The sequence below is a fragment of the Chrysemys picta genome, chromosome 1, assembly GCF_011386835.1.
Source record: "Chrysemys picta bellii isolate R12L10 chromosome 1, ASM1138683v2, whole genome shotgun sequence".
NCBI lineage: Eukaryota > Metazoa > Chordata > Testudines > Emydidae > Chrysemys > Chrysemys picta.
This window is the reverse complement of record NC_088791.1, coordinates 19,874,236-19,892,249: the sequence shown is the minus strand read 5'-3', so window position 1 is coordinate 19,892,249 and position 18,014 is coordinate 19,874,236. Positions and strand designations below refer to the sequence as shown.

At 39.6% G+C, this 18,014-nt stretch overlaps 1 protein-coding gene across 2 annotated transcripts in view; it reads left to right on the top strand.

The window, feature by feature from the left end:
* SEMA3A (semaphorin 3A) overlaps positions 1 to 18,014 on the top strand; it is a 412,334-nt gene that overhangs the window by 117,730 nt on the left and 276,590 nt on the right. The window contains exon 2 of one of the 2 annotated variants that reach the window (XM_042859420.2): positions 8,938 to 9,007. The exons of the other annotated variant lie outside the window; for it this stretch is intronic. The gene's annotated coding sequence lies outside the window, so the exon portion shown is untranslated. The remainder of the gene's footprint in view (positions 1 to 8,937; positions 9,008 to 18,014) is intronic. 2 annotated transcript variants of the gene reach the window in all.

Here is an 18,014-nt window from a genome sequence, read left to right as displayed (position 1 = left end):
ATGGGATAATGAGTGACATGCTGTGATACATTCTAGAATGGAATGCTCCTGCTTTCTGATGGTGCTGCTGTGTGGTTAATATTCTTGAGTGAAAATAGGAAATGGTTGTCCTTCAGCAAACTTGAAAAATTCTCGGGTTTTCACAGTAAAATTCACATCTCCCCTTTGCTCCCTTTGGAATGTCTGACGGGAAGTGAAGCCAGAAAAAAAACAGCTTTGGAGGTGTGGCAGTAACTTGCAGGCCTTGTCGTGAGCTGCCATAAAGGATTCATTCACTGAAGACAAATTCTACTTCTACAAATGATATGCAGTGTCTGTTATATTAATCCTAGACTAAATAGTCATTTTGTTTGCTTTTTTTTTTTTGAGAACGAAATTTAATTTGATAAATTACAAATGCCAGTGAATGCTGATCATTTCAGTATCAGTCCTTCAGCCAAATTCTGCACTCTCTTTGTTTCAGCCATATGCTCTTTCCTTTACGCTGTATAACAATCTTGTTTTTGTAAGTTCATTGGAGCTGGCAGATAACTAAGAGAGCTTGAATACCAAAGCAGAGTCAAAATTTACTTTATACCCGTGACTAATGTCAAATCTGAACTCTATCTAATAGAAATATTGAGTAACCTCACGTTAATCTCCTCTCTATGCCAACTATGACTAACTCTAATAGCTAAGGTCAGATCACTATCCCTGATATATTTCTTTCTTCCCCCACAGTTTTCTTTGGTAAGCAACCACCCTGTGGATGAACTCCACTCTCCCCACCCCCACTCCACCCTGCAAATTCCGGCTGGCCTGGCACAATGAAGTTTAAAAACATTATGCACACCCTGTAATTTAAAAATCCTTGACACATGGTGGTAGGAATTCAACAGGACCAAACCAGTACACTGGCAAACACTTGTCCCCTAATACTTTTTTTTATTTACCATTCTGATGTTGTGTTGATCCACCAACTTTTCAAAATGTGGAGCGTGGGGTGAAATACATAGTTGAAAAGTTCTGAAGCACATTATTTTTAAACCACTCGAGGACCCCAAAAGGCACAGAACAAGCAGACTCAGATATGACTTCAGAATTTTGTTCAGGAGAGCAGAAAATTGTTTGATAGAAATATTGTTTTTATTGAACAGATGTGTTGTAACAAAATGCATAGGATATTACATTTTCTCTGCTATAAAACCAAAAAAATTAAATGTTACAATAAAACAAAAAAATCCTTACCCTATAGTGTACAAACCTAAAGCAATGGTAATCAACCTTGATGCGTGACTAAAGCGCACATCTGTCCAGATGATTTATGGTAGAACACAATCAGAGAATAAACTGGATTTTTTTAAAAATTACAGTTGACTGTAAGAGGATATTATGCTCAACAGTGGGGGCATAGCATTTTCTGTTTTCAAATTTTCTTTCCCACTCTATTTCCTAATCTTTCTAAGAGTTACTATCCATCTACAATATTCACTCACTATGGTAGGCATAGAAACCCCTTTCGATCTCTCCTGTGTAGAAGCACAGATCTGTACTCACTGTCATAGATAGACTGTTCTGTTTTAGTTATGAGACAAAAGCTGTAAGTTTAAAATAATTCTTTTAAAATTTTAATGAATGCTAAATGAAGAGGCCTAGACATTAAAGTCCTTTGTTTATCCACAGATCAGAACAGTGGATGCTTTCCTTATACACCCCTATAAATGGTCTCACCTGGAGGGAACATCTCTTGGGGTGAAAGTGTTCTTCGGTTTTCATGCCTGATCCTTTGCTTAGACAGTCAACAAAGGTCCCAGTTGTGTTGGGGACATTTATGATGTGGACAGTATTACCCAGGGACCCAGCTGAAGACTATTGAATTATTAAGTTCAAATAGGCTGCTGAACTGCCATCAGATAACTTTTTTTTGCTACAGAGATGAACTGTGTTCAAAACAGTGACCTGTGAGGAAAGCCTCCACACCCCCTTAACAAGCAGATATGTACTATAAAGGAAATAACTTGGATTAGAACTGGAAGCCTGATGCTGCTTCCATTGCAGTCAGTGGCAAAACTCTCAGTGATTTCAAGATTTCAAAGCCAAGTCATTTATGACCCAGTGTTTTTACATAAAAATGGTCTCCTAGCAATTGGCTTTGTTTCAGATGGTTTGAAAATTACAATCTATAACATGTTTCATGGGCTACCGCTACCGGTCGAAATGTTTATGATATAATTTAGCATAGTAGCAGGAGATTTCCAAGAAACTACGTAAGAACTTAAAGTAGTTTGTATTGTTTCCCAGACTAATCATTGGTCTGTGTTTATACAGTAGTAATGAATCCACATTTTGAGGCATATCTTGCTAAATCAGTTTACTCTATTGACTGGCTCGGCTTATCAAATTAGCTGCAAGGGGATAGTACCGGAGAGTCTCACTGTGCAAAACCTTTGGATTCCTGCCTCAGGGAGGAAGCAAGTTGTGCTCCTGTATTTATCACATTTAATTACCTTTTCAGAGGGAAATCACATGTAACATCTATCCCCAGTAAAACTGGCTTAATAAAGAAAGGGAAGGACGTGCGTTAGTCAGAACAGGGAGAGAGAGCTCAGTGGTTTGAGCATTGGCCTGCTAAACCCAGAGTTATGAGTTCAATCCTTGAGGGGGCCATTTAGGGATATGGGGCAAAAATCTGTTGGATGATTTAATTGGGCATTGGTCCTGCTTTAAGCAGGGGGTTGGACTAGATGACCTCCTGAGGTCCCTTCCAACCCTGATATTATATGATTTCTATGAACAGGGCAATCAGTAATATTTACAGCCATGCCATTGTTATGGGATGACATTTATATGATACAGTTCTCTTGTGACGTAGTACGTTGGTCCCAGGATATTAAAGAGACAAGCTGGGTGAGGTAATAATCTTTTATTGGACCAACTTTTGTTGGTGAGAGATACAAGCTTTCTTCTTCAGGTTTGGGAAATGTACTCAGAATTAAATCCATGGAAGATGCAACTACTTGACGAATAAGTGAAAAATCAAAGATTCCTCTTTGTGCAACTGTCGTGTGAACATCCAAACCACGGAACAAATCATAATGCAGTCCACCAAAAATAGATTCAAAGGTGAAATGGATGATATCCACAACGTCACAGAGGAGACCTTGAAAATGGTTTATGGACCTATAACCACATCTATAGAATGTTGCTCTGCAAACATCAGACACAAGAGAGCTAAATACGATGCGGAACAGATTGTTTAACATAAGTAATCACATATTTCAAGGGAACCATTCAAGGTGAAGTGGCCTGCTAACTCTCCTGTCATAGGAGTGGTAAAAAAGCTGGAGGGGAGGGGAGGTTAGTGGTTTACAGATTGTTGTAATAAGCCCAAATCAGTGTCTTTCCTCAGTCCATGATTTTTAGTGTCCAGCAAAGCTATGTATTTAATCTCCCAGGCTCATCTCCTGAAGGTGTTGTGCAGGTTTCCTTTGAGGATGAGGACCGATAGGTCAGATATAGAGTGATCATGTTGTGAAAAGTGATGTGATGTTTTTTGTCTTTCATCATTTTTCTGTGTGTTTATTTGAGAACGGCGTGGTGGTCTCATTTTATGCACATAGTTTTTATTGGGGCACTTGGTGCACCGGATGAGATACACCACATGTTGTGATAGGCATGTGTAGGACCCATGGATCTTGAAAGGTATTGTGGGAGCTTCTTTTTGGACAGTCCTATAGCTGTCTTAATGAGACTAGAATGCATGGCTGATGGATTCATTTACTGCCTGTAGTAGAAGTCAAATGCTTCATTTCATTGCATTATTTTAATCTACAGAGGCATCTGCTTCTGCATCTCTTATTAATCCTGGGACATTTATCATATAGCAATCAGAAATTCCTTAAGTAATTCTGGATCCTTGAGATGTTTTGCAGTAGCTACATTTCATGGTGTTTTACCTGAAAGGCACAGTCCAGAGGAGAACATTTATCAAATTAAATTATTTGTCTAACTAGAGGCCTAAAATAGCTGATGAAATATTTTGACATGAGGAATAGCCAGTTATAGATTATGGGTCAGAACCTACAGTCTTCACTCAGGCAAACATCAATGGAAAGTTTGCCTGAGTCAGGATTGCTGTTATATTGGAGTGATCTGCTGTGAAATTCAAGCAACGAAGACCAGATGCTTTCATTACTCTATTATTATTATTCCTCTAAAGTATAAGACTGTTTCTTCTCTCTATCTTAAATGGAGATCTATGTGTGCAGCAAAACTACATTCAAAGGAAGATTTGAGTGTGACAGCAAATAATACAGAGCCGAGGATATTAAAATTAACCAGAGAGGGCTATCATTTATAAAGCTGAGTCTGGCAATTGTTTTGTCCATTTTCACTGATAATTTCAAAGGCAAAGACATTTTTCTCAATCCTTTTCGCTGCCAGATGGATGCAGGTTAAAAAATGTTAAAGCTTCTGGGAGTGCTTATTGCAATTATGACCTGAACTGAACTCACTCAGTCCTTGCCAGGTTGAGATTTTGCATCTTTGGTGCATGTCTGCTTTGGGAAGGTCAGAGTTTGGTGGATATGCACATAGAGATCATAGCAATTAGAGAGGGGAAATTTCTATCAATTTCTCTGCAAATATAGGATTGTTCCCTACTGTGATCCAGACTGTGGTACCCTTATTGGGCTGGAATTCACCTTTGTATAAAATGCAAGCACAAGGCTTGTCCAGCATTTCAGGCCCATCTAACCTTATTTTGAGGACTTAAGTGATACATAGGCTTAATATTAGTCCTCAGCATAAGGGTAAATTTCACCCATTGGTGAGAACTTTCTCACACAAATATTCTCGTTTGAAGTCAATGAGAACTGCTTGTGTAACCCATGCCTGCTTGGTGTCATGCTCTGTCCCCCTCCAGTGGCACCTAGCTCAGATAGAGATTGACGAGTCTGCTACAGCCTTGGCTAAGAATAACATAGCTTTTATAGATGTTCAATGGCATGCAGGAGGCGCTGGGGGGAGGGGTGGGGATAAAGGGGTGGAGTGAGGGTGGGGCCTGGGGTGGAGCGGGGGTGGGGCCTGGGTGGAGCGGGGGGAGGGGGGGGTCGAGCATTCCCCAGGAACTTCGGAAGTCGGAGCCTCTAGTGAGTAAGGATTGCACAAACGGGGCTTGTATATTTTTATGATGCATCCACTCTAGTCTAATGAACCAGCTCCTCACCTGGTGTAAACCAGTGAAACTCCGTTGACGTCTATGAAGCTATGCCAAGTTATATCAGTCGATGAATTGACCATAGTGTATGTTATAAATGATACAGTATAATGATAAAAAAGCATGTCTGTATGGTGACAAGGGTTGTCTAATGTGGATTTAATTCAAGTATGACTGAGCCTGTGAAATAAACTCTTCACAGACTAACAGTTTGTGTGTGGATTAGAATGTACAGAAAAGATATTTTGAATATATGTTTGATTAAAAATTGCTACATGATTGCAGAACTCATGTCTCAAAATCATATTCTGTAGTTCCTTTGATTTCAATTTCAAATGGGTAAAAATAGATAAAAGCCACATAAAAATGTACCCACCCTCCAAAAGAAGTCAATAAAATAAGCAAAAATATTTTTGAATTCTAGACCCCATCCAAAGTCCATTCATAACAATGTTAGTTATTCCATTTACTTCAGTAGGCTGTGGATCAGGCCCTACAAATACAAGAAAGAAATTTAGGAACTTGTATTAAGATTTTCCAAAGTCACCAATGGTTGTAGGCACCCCAACTTTTGGTGCCCAACTTGAGATACCGTAAAGAGGCCTGATTTTCAGATCATGCTCAGGAATTTCTGAAAGTCAGGCCCCTTCAGAATGCCTCATATTGGGCATCCAAAAATAGAGGTACCCAAAGTAAAGAGTCATTTTAAATAAATAAAAAAGAGAAATCTTGACCCAGGTATATTTTTATTTTTCATATTTTCATGGCCTAAATATAAACGATGGATTTTCCCCCCACTGTGATTAAAGACACACAATTTCTCTTTAGCTAAAAAATTTCAATCTGAAATTTTAGTCTGGAGAATGTTTCTTCTAAAATTATAAAACTCGAACTACAGCTGATATTTTATCTTGTACAAGTGCTGATAGAACTTTAACAGAAGCATGACAAAAGGTGATGCTTTTAATATCTCTCTACTTTTAATATGATTAAGAAACATATGGTTTCTGCAGCTGTTGTTTGCTTACGTAAATATTTTAATAAGTTTTAGCAGACAAATTATGGGAAATAAATAGATTTGAGGTTTAAGTCAAGGCAAGATTGTCCTTGAAGACAATCAAATGGGAAGCTTAACAAGCTATTGTCAGTGATTTACCTATACTCAGTGCGGCTCAGAGTGTTGAACCTGTTTGATAGTGGGACAGGGTTGGTTATCTTTTCAATCAGTTTTGTCAGTAGAAGATTAAGGCATGATAAAATAGAGCAGAACACAAAAAATATTTTCTAACAGCAATAACCTAAGAGCAATTTTGGCCCCATTTGTCCTTAATATGACTCATCTCAGCCTCCTCAAATCTAGAGTTACTCCACAGGCTTTACTGGAGTTACTCTGTGTAGTGGCTTGATCCTAAGCTAACTGAAGTATCTGGAAAGACTCCTGTGGACTTGAATGAACTTTGGAGGAGGGCCTTCCCCCAGAGTGATGGAGTTCTGAATTTGATCCCCAGACTGGGAAGAGGAACAAGACTGAGGGGTGAAGGAATTAGATGCCCATCTGCCCAGCCCACCATCAGTTTTTCACTTTAGACCTCTCATCTGCCTAATCCCCCATGAGTTTTGCCCTCAACCCTCCCATCTGCCCAGCCCCCCATCAGTTTTGCACTTTAGACCTCTCATCTGCCCAATCCCCCATGAGTTTTGCCCTCAACCCTCCCATCTGCCCAGCCCCCACCAGTTCTGCCCTCTATCGCCCTCATATGTATCTATGTGGTAAACAAATATTTAATAATGGGCTCTTCAATCTAGCAGAGAAAGGTATAACATGATCCAATGGTTGGAAGTTGAAGCTAGACACACTCAGACTGGAAATAAGGTGTACCTTTTTAATGGTGAGAGTAATTAACCATTGAAACAATTTACCAAGAGTCGTGGTGGATTCTCTATCACTGATCATTTTAAAATCAAGATTGGATTTTTTTCTAAAAGATATACACTCGATGGCCAGTGTTACACAGGAAGTCAGACTAGATAATAACAGTCATACTTCCTGGCTTGGAATCTACGAATCTCCAGAGCCCATGTGGTGACTGGAACAGACTGCAAATATTGTATGGTAGAGAAATACCATCAGGAACATTGTTTTGCCTTTTGGCAGAAAAGTTCACTTATTTCATTGTAAATAATTGTCAATCCAGTTTACCCAAGAGTAACTGGTATTTTTGATATATTTGTAGCTTTTTTGTTGTTATTTAATTGTGCATGTTTACTGCTTTCATGGCAGTTGACATAGGCTAGCTGATGCCTGAACTTTTGTCTGAAAGATTATTAAAATTGTCGGTTGGAATCCTGTTGAGCAGGCTTATAGTAATGTATTTCCACCAGGTTTCCTTATTCTTTTGATCCCATTTATCCCTTTGTCAGCACAGAAATTCATTTAGCGTGGTTCCCTTTTATCAGTCACCTTTATCAACATTGAACTTCTCAGTTTTCAGTATATCGTGCTATGCATCATCCAAATAAGTAATCACTTTCTTTCTTAGCCACCTTCACATATGCTCTGCAAGACATTAAATAATTTTCCAATGGAAATATTACAAACACATGGGTTGAGGATTGCCTCTTCCTATAGTTTGTATAGTGCCTAGCGCAATTGGGCCTCAATAGTATTAGCTCATATAACGATAGTGTTCCAAATAACTTTACTAATATGTTTTCTGTTAACTGACTCTAGAGCAATCTCCTTTAGTTCCAGTTTGCCCTTGATCCTGCATGGCCTGGCATGATGTGCAGCAGAGAGTACAAGGTTTGTTGCATTCTGGTGTAAGCATGATTGGCAGCTAAATGTGGGTGCCTGTGAGGTTAATTGCTAGGCAAAGTTCTCATCAATGAACAGCAGAAAAGCTCAAGTATCCTGCACCTGCTCCCTTTCTTGCAAAGGTGCAAGAAAAGAAAAGAGCGGAGAATGGATTTGTCCGAGGAGACACGGGCTTCAGTACAATCATCCACATACTAACGAGGTGCTTAGCTACATGTTTCCCTCTTAAACCTTAAGGCAGCGACTAGGCAAGAATAACTTGGCATCCACAGAACAGCACTCATGCTAATAAAGGATCAGGTTCCCCTGCATGCTTTGTCCTGATCATTATATTTTACCTTACACTTATACGTGCAATATTCTCACCTGTGCTGTGCATCAGCATTATTCACACACCACCATAAACCTTCACTGTACAAAAAATAAATATTCCCCCTACTCGTCTGCTGTGGCAGATTCAGGGAGTAGGGCAGAATGAAACCATGAGGTCACCTTTCAGTGAAGTGGGATGAATTTGGCTCAGTGTCTTTTGTCCAGGCTGCTATTCATAAGGCATTTTTTCCCCTTCTTTCCAGTATGAAGTGATGCATCATGGGTTTTCTTCTATTACTGAGACAGGCCTGACAAACTGCAGTTGCAAATCAAGAAGACTTTCTTTAGCTAGATCATAAAAAGCTGATATTTTGTACAGTGTCAACATCGTTCTATTCCATCACAGTCTCTTGTAATAGGCATTCTCAAACAATGCTAAATTTGAAATACTCTCCTGTTATATAAAATAAAGACCAGGTTTTGAACACTTTCAAACAATACCATGGTACCTGTTTAGATTATTTAAAAAAAAAAATCATGTAGATCAACCCATTTGTTGTACCTATACATTAGGTAATGATTATTAAACCAATATGAAATTCTCTTCTCTTAGGGGAGCTGAAAGAAATACCAGCCAGATAGGATACATTGCCTTAACCATTAAGCACTTATGGCAGTGTAAGGTAAGAATTTCTTATATTTTAAATTATTATTTAAAATTAATTATTTTGACCGTGGTCGACATGCAGTAGTGAAGAATTCTGACAGAGTTGTGATATTGTTTAAACATATAGGCTAACATTTTGAAAGTCATGGAAAGGAATTAGATGTTCATTAATTTTCTATTCAAATTTCAGCTATAAAGCAATTTAAACTCACACATTGATTTGGTCAGGGTCTGATACACAAACATACAGAGCCACATTTTCATAATGCTGGTTTTTTGTGGTTTTTTGTGTTTTTTTTTTTTTTTTTTTTTTTGCCAGAGCCAATTGCACCTGCAAAATTTGCATCCCACAGTTTTGAACAGTGTAAATGCTCTGATTTTGCATCTGCAATGTATTTACCAGGCACAAATTTCGGAGGAGCAAATTTCACATGCAAAAGTGGCCTTTTAAAAATACACCCCAAGCTATCAAGACTTCACAATCATTTGTTCAAGGCACTAGGATCCCAATTTTACATGCTCCAGTTTTCATTGTCTTCAGATGAGCCAAAAGAATACAGGCTGGCATATCTAAGCAGTTTCCACCGCCTTTATCAGGAATCTAATGCCAAGATTTTTACTTGCCTCTGTAAGTCAGCAAATCATTTTGCACCAAAGTTTTTAAAATGACCATTTATGCCCAGATCCTGATCCACTGCTTGATTTCAATGGCTATATTTGCTTAAGTAAATACAGCAAGATTTAGCATTTAAGGATAATTGGAATGATCCTTGAGAACTGCTTACAATTGAAGATGATTTTCTCATGAGAAAGGTTTAGAATTTTCGGGCTAAATCATGAGTGTGAATCTGGAGTAAGTCCATGTTGTCTGTCCAATGGCGTTACACCAGTTTAACACTGATGAAACTGAGATCAGACTCTGTCCTATAGGGCTACACTGTAATGTCACTCTTTCATGGGGTGGTTTAGGCCTCACTATACACCCAGCTAGCTGCTTTTGCTTCTATCCCCACAGATGGACGTTCAATCTGGGCAAGGCTAGGCAGGGAAGAAAGAAAGGCGGAATTCTCACTCCTCTGCATGGCCAAGGAAGAGCTGTGACAATCTAGCCCTTAGCATTTAAGCCATAGATCAGTGCTGCATAAGCTAACTGAGCTTGGCACTATTGGAAGGAGCTTGCTGAACTGTGAAAGACACGGAAATGGTTATGATTATAGGAGTATTGAAATATTACAGGCAGACTGAGAGAGGCCCTTATTCAGTAGTACAAAGGTGGGGAGGATTAGCATGTACAGAGCCTCTTCCACTGAACACTTGCATAGCCCATTCAGTGGCATCTTACACTTGGAGTCCCTGTGTTTGAGGGTGTGCAGGGCCTGCTCCTTTGGTGTGCCCTGGACATAGAGAAGAGGTCTGGCCATATATTTTACCTCCACATAGGTCTGGCTGCAACTGGGGGGGACAGGCTGTGTAGCCTTAAAGGTGAGTGTTAAAGGATGCTATAGCCTGCTCAGTGTGGGGTGTTCAGAAGAGATTGTGCATCAGGCTCTTTGAGTTCCCCATGGGGCACTGCAGCTCTGCATCCCAGCCCCAAGCCCGTTGGCTTAAGTGCTGCCCTATTACCCTGTGAATAGAGATGAGTGAGTCTCCGCTGGGGTTTGAGATCTGTTCAGAGAAGAATCCATACTACTTGAATCTGCAAAACACACTGGAATTTCGAATACTTGGTTGATCTCAGGTCGCATTTGCTCTTCTAATGACAGCTGGAGAGCAGCAGAGAAAGAAAGTGTTAGCATTACCTGCGTGTGTCAAAACCCTAAGGAAAATTTAGATGTAGTTTGGTTCTAGAAGTACAGGACAGTTCATAGGAGTCCCTGGTTTTCTGAGTACCTGTTCCCATATCCTTAATTTAACCATTTAAAATACCCAGAAAAGGCTTGATGTTGGGTTAATTTTAAAAGAGAAAAAAGGGTGGAGCATATGTAAGTTAGCAATAAACTGTAGAATGGGGAGACTGTCATTTCCATTACTGTGAAACTATGGCTGACCCCAAAGTTTAAAGACAAATATTTTTAGATACTCCATAATATTGTAGTCCAGTTTTCATAACTATATTCTACCACTATAGATGAAGGCTAAGTATCTACCTTTTATTTCTGGTAAATAATAATCTGATTTTTTCCAATCTAAATTGCCCCCCAGGGCACTAATAAAACAAGTCATGGCTCACAAAGTAAATTTCCTGTGCACTAATTGAAAATGGTTTCAAATTTATTAGAGTTTCCGTCATCACCCTGAGATCTGATGTGAGCCTGTGCCGTAGTCACCATGACTCTTAAATATATACCTGGGCGATAAAAGAAAGATTAAAGAGCAGTTGTCGTACAATAGCTTTCAAAATAATAAAACAATAATGATGAGTGTTAAGTTAACTGAATGCTGCTTAAAAAGCTGAAGTGGCAATCCTCTGGAAAGATTTGAAATTGTACTGCCAAGCCCTTCCTAGATGTACCTAGACACGTACTGTAATAAATAGGCTCTTAAACTTTGCTTTAAATGCGCACGGTAGGTACCTTTGCTCTAAGAAGACTGGGAAGGCATGGAAGTGGGGAGAGCTATTTCTTTCCTGTGTTCCTGTTTGTCTTGGTATGCCACAAGAGATTCAGTTCTCTGGGGATCCCTGGGGTGATGCCATATTCCCATGGCCTTCTAGTCCCCCCTCCAAAGCCCCAACACGAAGCAGTAGATCCCAAAGAAAGAAAGAGCCCTTGTTAAAGCTTGGAATTTCCATTTTATTCAGATCCAAACTTTGTGACTTGGGGCCTCTCTGTTACTGAGGTATATTCTTAGCCAGTCTATCCAGGGGGACTACATATTCATATCTGCTAACTATTTTATCCAGCCACAATTTCACTATAGAAGACCCATGCTCATGGCAAAAATGGCAGAATGCCAGATGATCAGCAGTTATACTGTTATAGAGTCATTCCCAGATGTGCAAAAGGCCAGTTGTAATTATTGTATTGTACTTGTGGGAATTGAGTCTCCTGCACACTGTAGCCCCCACAGGCTGGCAAGCCTATTAAAAAGCCAGTCACATCAGCAGCATAGCAGATACTTTGTTGTTGATACATATTCTGAGGTATTCAAATATTTGTGCGTGTACCCATGACACTTTTATAAGCCCACAAAGAACCTTTCCTCATCCTCCAGCTATTCAGATGATTAATAGGATTTTAAGAACTTTATTCTTAACTCATAACTGCTGTACTTCAGTAATGACCACCTCATTTCTTTTAAACTCTCTTAATATTATTATTTTTCGATCTAGCATTGTAACTCTGCAGTTGGTAGTAAAAATAAATAAATGGAGCTATCCTATCTCCTAGAGGTGGAAGGGACCTTGAAAGGTCATTGAGTCTAGCCCCCTGCCTTCACTAGGAGGACCAAGTATTGATTTAGCCCCAGATCCCTAAGTAGCCCCCTCAAGCATTGAACTCACAACCCTGGGTTTAGTAGGCCAATGCTCAAACCACCAAGCTATCCCTCCCTGCCTTGTAAATCTGCATGTGGTGCTTACGGCCCTAAAACATTATATAAAATCAACAATACATATGCTTTGTAGAAAAAAACTGAGCCTATCTGGGATGGTGCCAGTCCAAAACCAATGAATGATGAATTGTGATATGATTACAGAGGCTATGTCTACACTTAAAATGCTACTACAGTGCACTTAATGTAATAAATAGGCTATCAAAATATGCTTTACATGCTATCACTGGGGTTAATCTACCTCCGTCAAAGGTGGTAGCTAGGTCAATGGAAGAATCCTTCTGATGACCTACTGGTGTCTACACCAGGGGTTAGGTTGGCTTAACTATATCGCTCCGGGGTGTGGATTTTTCATACCCTTGAGCTACATAGCTAGGTCAACTTAACTTTTCTGTGTAAACCAGTCCACAGTCCTAACCAGCAAGGTGAATTTTGGTGAGAATGGAATCATTGCCATAATTTTTCAGCACTTTGAAACTACCTCTCTGCATTCTGTAAACCTTCAGACAATGTGCGGTTAGCCCTGGTCTACACTGAAAAGTTATGTCAACCCAGCTCCCTCCCTCAAAGGTTTGAAAAATCCCACATCCTTGAGAGAGGAAGTTAAGCCAACCCAACCCGTGGTGTAGACAGCACTGCCAATGGAAGAATTTGTCTGTCAACTTAACTACTGCCTCTCGTGGAGGTGGATTAACGAAGGTGATGAGAGAACCATTCCTGTTGCTGTAGTGATTGTCTCCATTGAAATGCTGCAGCTGTGCTGCTGTAGCATTTTAAGTGTAGACAGCCTTAGTCTGGAAGTCCTTACTAAAGAAAGAAGAACAGGAGTACTTGTGGCACCTTAGAGACTAACAATGTCTCATTGACTCCAATGGTAATGTCTTTCAATAGGAATGAGTAAAGGGACTGATTTTTCATTTACACTAAGGCCACTTTACACTGCTCTGGTTAATGTAAATTACATCCACTTTCAGGGCCCAAGACCCAGATCAGTGTAGGGTGGCCATAGTGTAACTGAAAATTAGGTTTGTTGAATTGCACCCTCTAATAATAGTGATGCTTCAGTTGTTCAGGGGAGGAGTCATTCCATTCTTTACTGCTGCTTTTTAATTGTTTATTAAAACCTCAGCATTTTTCCTTTTGGGGCTAAGATTTCTCACTCTCTTAGTTGCAAGAAGATGTTTTGGAAGGCTCTGAGTTTGGTCAAAGAGGAAAGGGCCATTTCAGGTCATTTCCATCTACACATGTAGCTTCTTAGAGGCAGGAAAGCAGTATTTTTAAATGTATCAAATGCAGCAGTGAGGTCCATCTTGATTAGCATGGCCACATTTTCTTTGTTGGTGAGTAGGAAGAGTTTATCCACCATAGCATCAATTATTCTCTCAGTGCCATATCCTAGCCTGGAGCCAGACTGAGAAGGAACCAAATGCTGGCAACTGAAAAGTCTTTTTCCATTGAAATGTCAGCAACCCACTTTTCTGAGATCTCACTACTCCTGTTGCAAATTTACAATCTCTACTGCCCTCCCTCCAGTCCCTCTCCTGGCTACTATCAGAGGGGAATTACTTCATCTGGTTACAAGGTTGACAACATTTGAGAAATCAATTCCTGGACTTAGAAGAACAATTAAGGCTCAAAGTCTGCAAGCTGCCTAAATCCATAAAAAATGACAACAAGGACTAATTACATCGGTTAACCATATATATGTTTTTAATTACAATTGTCAATTTCTTCCCTCTCTCCGCCACTTTTCTATGCACCATTTTGCCATTTGTTTTAATCTATGTTTTTCACGACCCTTCCTTTTCTGCGCCTTCAGTTTTAGTATAACAGCACTAATAGCACTGTGGAATTGCTGCTGCTCCACAGTCATAAAGAAAGGGATTTTGGTCAGTAGTTAAATGTTCCCCCACTTTCTAGAGGTATTAGTTCCCTTTTCTCACATGTTTCTGACCTCTCTGACTCCTCTCTTTCACCTTTTCTGCTTTTCCCAACTGTTCTTCAATGCTCTAGGTTCCTCTCTGTCTGTTTAGTTAATAGGTGGCAGGGGCAGAATTTTGTTTCTGAAGATGTTTTCCCCTTAACTCAGAGATATGGAAGGGGAGGGGATCGGTAATGGGATATAGAGCCTTTAACCTCGAGATCATCATCTCAAATACAGCCCAGGTCAGTCATGTCTGAAAGCAATTATATACTGTATATATATATACTGTACAGCAAATGTGAAAAATCAGGACAGGGGTAATAGAAGCCTATATAAGAAAAAGACCCAAAAATTGGGACTGTCCCTATAAAATCAGGATATCTGGTCACCCTAACTGTATATGGTGAGCTATATGAAATGCATTGGTGGGCTCATCCCACATCCATCCACATCAGTGAGAAATATTTTTGGTGGTCCTAATGGGGAGTCTAAACTTGGAATGTACATGGGGACTGAACTATTTCACTTCTGAAGAGTGTTTCTTCAGATTAGAGTTGAAACACTCATTGGAGTGGGATGGGAAGATTCCAGTGACACTGACCACATTTTGGATAAACAAATGAATTTGGTCTCCAGGGCTCTTTCATAATGACTAAATTCAATTAGCTTTTTAAAATACTAAGTGGCTCATTGAAGGAGGACCCCTGCTTAGGTAGATAAAGAATGGAGGTTATCCCCCAAACATCATAGAATAATAGTCTAATGCCACTTCAAAGACTTGTAGTGCTTCAAAGCAATACTTAAGAAAATTAAAAATTGTTCTGAGGTCATTAAGTGCATTTCAGTTCCTCCAACACTTGCCATTTGTTTCAGTAGGGGTCCAAATGTTATGGAATCTGAGTTGGATACTGAAACTGGTTAAGGAGCTCTTAAGAAAACAAACTACACCTTATCATATTTCCTTAACGTTCTCATGAAACATTTTACACCAAGACCGCCCACCCCAAAGCCCCACATATTCAGCATGCAATGAAAGTCTCCGAGCAGCATTAACATATAAAAAATGATGCAACAGAGCCTGGGAAATCAATCTGGATAAAATAAAATAAGATAGGACTCAGGCTTGTGTGCAAATCTCCAGCTGAACTCTTTACAATGAGGTTCAGAAGTTCACTTAAGTTTATTTCCCTATTATGTTTAATTCTTATCTCTGTACTTCCTGGTTATGAGTTGGGACCTGGGACAGAAGTGCCAAAAGCCTGTGAGGAAAGGCTGTTTCTTTGGTATTTTTAGCTCAGCCAGAAGCAAGGACATCTCAATCAATCTGTTTGAAGTGTATTGATAATTCCAATTCACTTCAAGAGAGAATCTCAGAGATGTCCCTCAACTATATTCCCTGGTGTGTACACAGATCAGTGTGTTGTACATGTCAAAACTTTAGGGAGGTGCTAGGATAGACACTTAAAGCCACAACCCACAATGTTCCCTTGGTTTTTAAAAGTGACCAGTAGTGGCTGCAAAGATTCACAGTCAGAAACAAGAGACTGGTATTCAATGAAAGAGAGTGATTAGAAGAGGAGACTTAGAAGTAGGAAAACAAAACATGAGCCATCACTTGCTCAGTTGCATAGCTTTCCTTTGATCATATGCTCATCTCCTCCTCTTTTGGACCAGTGCAGGATCTGGTCAATAGATGCTTAGATCTTTTCTGTTAACATACATATTCCAAGATGAGTCTGGGTAGCTCTGAGTAAATGTTTTCACTGCTGCACTTTACTGAGTGGCTTCTTTACTTCCCTTTTCTTCATTTCATTTCATTTTATTTTCTTATCTTACTACTATTTCTAAGGTTTCAGAGTAGCAGCCGTGTTAGTCTGTATCTGCAAAAAGAACAGGAGTACTTGTGGCACCTTAGAGACTAACAAATTTATTAGAGCATAAGCTTTCATGGACTACAGCCCACTTGCATATGCATCCGAAGAAGTGGGCTGTAGTCCACGAAAGCTTATGCTCTAATAAATTTGTTAGTCTCTAAGGTGCCACAAGTACTCCTGTTCTTTTTACTATTTCTCAGTTCGTCCTACATTATAAAACAATGAACTACTGGGATGTGTTTCTTTGGTGTTGTGAAAATGATTTATATGGAACTTAACTCTGCATTTCCATACTAATGTAAAAATAGATTATGTATAAACATTTCATCACACTCATGAACAAAAAAAAGTCCAAGATTCAAAAGCTGGATGCAGAATTTAGGAGGGATTAAAATGTAGGAGACTGGTTTGAGTTAAGCAAAGACCCGTGCTCTGATTTTATCTGGGTCTGAGCTTCCTCAAAGTTAGGGTGTACTTGGATGTCTGGGGTTTGAGTCTATCCTCTTATTAATATGTATAATGCAGTGATGTATGTTTAGAATGAAACATTCACTTTATAATCTTCATGATCTCTGGATAAAATATTTATAGCCAATTCACAACATGGACGTCCACATACACCTCTACCCCGATATAATGCGACCCGATATAACACAAATTTGGATATAACGCGGTAAAGCAGTGTTCCGGGGCAGGAGGAGGGAGGCTGCACAATCCGGTGGATCAAAGCAAGTTTGATATAACACAGTTTCACCTATAACACGGTAAGATTTTTTGGCTCCCAAGGACAGCGTTATATCTGGGTAGAGGTGTATATAATAAATGTCATCTGAAAATGGTTAGTCAGGTGGCAAGTTGTGATCGCTGCTACTGATTAGCTATAAGAATTGTGCACACCGCTAGTTTCACCAGTCAGTTGTCTGATCTACCTGTTATGTCTTGTCTTTTTGATTGCAAGCTCTTTGGGGGAAGGACTGCTATTTACTTTGTGCTTGTATAATGGCCAGCAAAAAGGGTCCCCAACTTGGTAGAGGCCTCTTAACAAAAGAACTAAATAAGTTCACGGAGGATAGGTCCATCAATGGTAATTAGCCAAGATGGACAGGAATGGTGTCCCTAGCCTTTGTTTGCCAGAAGCTGGGAATGGGTGACAGAATCACTCGATGACCTGTTCTGTTCATTCCCTCTGGGGCACCAGGCATTGGCCACTCTTGGAAGACAGGAGACTTGGCTAGATGGACCTTTGGTCTGACCCCGTATGGCCATTCTTATGTTCTCCGCATGCTACTGCAATATAAATGATTAATAGTAATAAACAACACATATATATTTTGGTCTTTTTAACTGGGCTTTCAGCAAGACACAAGGTAGATTTCCTATTATCCTTCCTACCTTTCAAATAGATACAGACAATTAAGCAGCATTAGCTTTTTTATCAACCTTATCTTCCCCATTGTAGAGGAATGGAAGGTTATTAAGGACATCATGAGGGATTTAAAAGAAAAAAAGAAAGCTAGAGGAACGAAAAAGGAAATAAAGATCGATTTCTCTTCCCCTATTGAGTGCTAGCAGTTAGGTAAACTGATTTGCAGTGAGGTCATCAGTCACAATTGGATGATAATTCGAAAATGGATTAGATTAGAAGTAGCAATTTCTGCTCCCTGGGTTTCAGC